The 3,604-nt window shown below is 38.5% G+C and overlaps 1 protein-coding gene across 1 annotated transcript in view; it reads right to left on the reverse strand.

Annotated features, from left to right (window-relative positions):
• LOC101559946 (olfactory receptor 6C65-like) overlaps positions 1-3,604 on the reverse strand; it is a 6,889-nt gene that overhangs the window by 376 nt on the left and 2,909 nt on the right. The gene's annotated exons all lie outside the window — the stretch shown is intronic.

Below are 3,604 nucleotides of genomic sequence, written 5' to 3' on the forward strand. Positions count from 1 at the left end.
CAACTTCTTGATAATGGTAATACTTTCTGAAGTTAGTTTTGATGAAATCTCAGTGTTGTTTTAATTTGCACCTCTAGAACAACTAGGGATATTGAACTGTCTTTTATGTATTTATTGGCCATTTGTACTTCCCCTGAGAAGTGTGTATTCATTTCAAATGCCTGTTTTTGGATTGCATCTTAAAGTTTGGAAACATGAGTTTTTGAGTTCTTTACATATGCTAGATTTTGTTCTATGCTGATATTTTTGTCTGAAGAATAGCTAGTAACCCACTCTGTGGGTTGTCCTTTATAGTGTTGGTGATTTCTTTTTGCTGTCAGAGTCCTGTTTATAAAATGTTTACCTACAAGTATGTCTTCTAGAGTTCTTCCTGTTTTCATTTAAGCAGATTTAGTTTCTGTTTTGCTATTTAGCTAGTAGATTTATTTCTATTTTAGTTAGTACATGGTGAGAGGTATGTATCTAGTTCTATTCTTCCACATATGGACAGCTTTCTTACACCATTTGCCTCCTTGTGGATGAAGACATTTTCAGTTTTAGAAACTATGAAAGCCCATCAAAAGCAAGGAGATGATTTTTATTTCAAGATTTACTCCAAATATGCCAACAAACACAGCCTCAGAAATGGCACAAACATTTTCTTCTTCAAATAGTGATCTGTAGCCATGAGCCATACATAACACAGGTCTATACCCTCATGCAACACCAAAGAACAGAGAAGTACAGAGCAGGGTGTCCTAAAATGACCCATTAACATGCTTCAGTTGCATTCTAGAAAAAGCAATCTGTGTATGTGAATTTAAATAAAGAACTATTTATTAAGCTGCTACCATTTAAAAATGAATGAGAACTAACATTGTTAGTGTCAAACACTGTGGGAAGCACTTTGCACACATTTTATCATTTCTTTCTCATACTGAGCCTAGAGATATTCTTATTCTTATTTCCTATTTTATAGATAAGAAAGTTGAGATTTAAGGGAGACTGGGCAACTTGACTAAAATATGACATACAGTAAGGGACAAGTTGGATTTCTGACAAGGCAATTATTGCCTAATATTAACTATGCCCATGTTGATTTGCAAAAATCATATATGCAAGCTCTAGAACTTGATATAATCTTCAACTATTTTTATCAATTAATCCAGTAAGTCCCAAATTTAGGTTTAAGTATCTGTTTATGTACATCACTAGAGAAGCTATCTTTCTTCTGGTGAAGATCTTTGGCCTCTCTCTCAAAGATAAGATGGGTGAGTGTATTTGAAGTTGTTTCTGAATCTTCTAATCTGTTCCATTGATCCTCAAGACTGCTTTTTTGCCAGTACCAAGTGACTTTTTATCTCAGTAGCTTTGTAGCATAGTTTTAAGTGGGGAGTTGAGATGTCCTTAGCCTTGCCTTTGTTGCTCACTATTGTTTTTTTCTATTTCAGGTCTCTCATGGCTCCAAATGAGTTTCAGGCATGTTCTTTCTAATTCTATGAAATATCATATTGGTATTTTTGTTAGGATTGCGTAGATGTATATGAAGATTTTGGGAGTATGGCCATCTTTACTATATTTGTTCTTCCTACCCAAAAGCTAGAGATATCTTTCCATTCTTTGATAGCCACTTTAATTTGCTGTTTCAGAGCACTACTGTATGAATGTAAAGTTTTTGTTTTTTCCTTTGTGACATTGATACCTCAGTATGTCATTGTATTACGCTATTGTGAAAGGCGCTTTTCTTTAATTTCATTCCCAGTGAGTTTGGTATTTGTTTACAGGGATGCTATTTGTATTTTGTTCATTGATTTTGTATCCAGCTATGCTACTGAATTTGCTTATCAAATCTAGATGTATTTTGCCCAATTTGGGAGGTCTCCTATGTAAAGCATCATGTCACCTACAAATAGTAATAATTCTAAATTTTCTGTTCTTGTTTTTATTCTTTTTATCTCTTTCTCTTATTTAATTGCTCTAACTAATGTTGTCAGAACAAAACTGAATAGAAACAGTGATAATGGGCATCCTTGTTGTGGTGGTTTGGGGCTTTACAAGAGGATCAGTATACAAGATGAATGCAGGACACCTTTTATAAGACCATTTTATAATGAATCACCATAAGGATCATATACAAAGAGTGCAGGAAATCTATCTACATACTAACGACCAAAGAATTGAGCTGAAGTCCTGGCTCCTAATATCCTGCATGAATCTAGCTGAAAACCTAGAGCTCTTAACAATGCCTCCCACTATTCCAGTTCAAGGCCTAGAGCTCACAACAAAGTCTCATGCAGGCTTGCTTCATGGATCTGCACTGGGAAGGCCCAAAGTTCAGTGGTGTAAGCTAGAAAGTCTATGCAAACAGGAAGAAGTGTCTGTGCTAGCAGGATGAAGGATATGAACTGCAGCCAGGAAGCAATGCTCAAGGTAAGAACCAAAGCTCCCCCAAAGGTATCATAGCCATCCTTGGAAACAGTGCATTTCTGAGCTTCTCAAATGATGAGGAAAGCTGAGTTCTTAAAAGAAAAGCCAACATGACAAGCTTCTCCAGGAGGCTGAGAAGTGAACTATCTTCCTTTCTGGAAGCAGGAAGTGATGCTCAAGGTGTGGATTAAGCTCCCAAAATGAACCACAGTGACAATGAGATCTCAAGCTCTTCCTCTGATGAGAACAACCAAGTTCACCAGGAAAGCCAGCACAAGTTTTTCCAGAAGAATAACCAAGAGAATAAGAAGCTTCCAACAACTGCTGAAAAGTTTCTCCAAACAGCTTCCCTTAAAGTCTCTCTTATCTTCCAGTTCTGCCTCTTATGCTGCTGGTACCAATCCTCAAGTGGACCTCTCATACTTAGCACCATGCTAGTTCAGTTCAGCTGGGTGTAACAAGGTGATGCCCAGGTGGCAACCCACTACACTTGTCTTGTTCCTGATTTTAAAATGGAAGCTTATAGTCTTTGACAATTTACTATCATATTTGTTGTTGGTTTGTCATAATGGCTTTTGTCAGATTCAGATAAATATTTTCTTTCCCAATTTCATGTAATTTTTTAATCACAAATGCTCAAATGGATGCTAATTTTTGTGAAATGTTTTTTCTGTATCTACTGTGCTGATCATGTGATTTTTGTCTTCATCTCTGTTGATATAGTTTTACTGCATTTTTTGATTTGCATTTATTGAACTATCCCTGCACCTCTGGGAATGTATCCTATTTCATCATGTTGTATAATCTTCTTGATGATTTGCTGCATTTTGTTTCAAGTATCTCATTTATGATTTCTATTTCCATGTTTATTAGAAGTTTGGGCTTAGCTCCCCCATCCCGCCCGCCGAGTAGGAATTTCTGCCCAGTTCCGGGAGCCCCCAGACCAAGTCCTAGCCCAGGTCTGGTGAGTGTGTGGAGACTTTCCTGCTACCCTGAGCCTGCGGGACCGGTCCCAGCCCAGGCGCAGTGTGGGCCGGACCCTCTCCCACCTCATTGGGCTGCCCCCCATCACTCTGCCTTAGCTCTCCCATCCTATCCACCAAGTAGGAATTTCTGCCGACTTCCGGGAACCCCCAGACCCAGTCCTAGCCCAGGTCCAGTGAGTGTGTGGAGAGCTTCCTGCTACCCTGCGCCGGCG

The sequence above is a fragment of the Octodon degus genome, unplaced genomic scaffold (assembly GCF_000260255.1).
Source record: "Octodon degus isolate 3935 unplaced genomic scaffold, OctDeg1.0 scaffold00358, whole genome shotgun sequence".
Lineage (NCBI taxonomy): Eukaryota > Metazoa > Chordata > Mammalia > Rodentia > Octodontidae > Octodon > Octodon degus.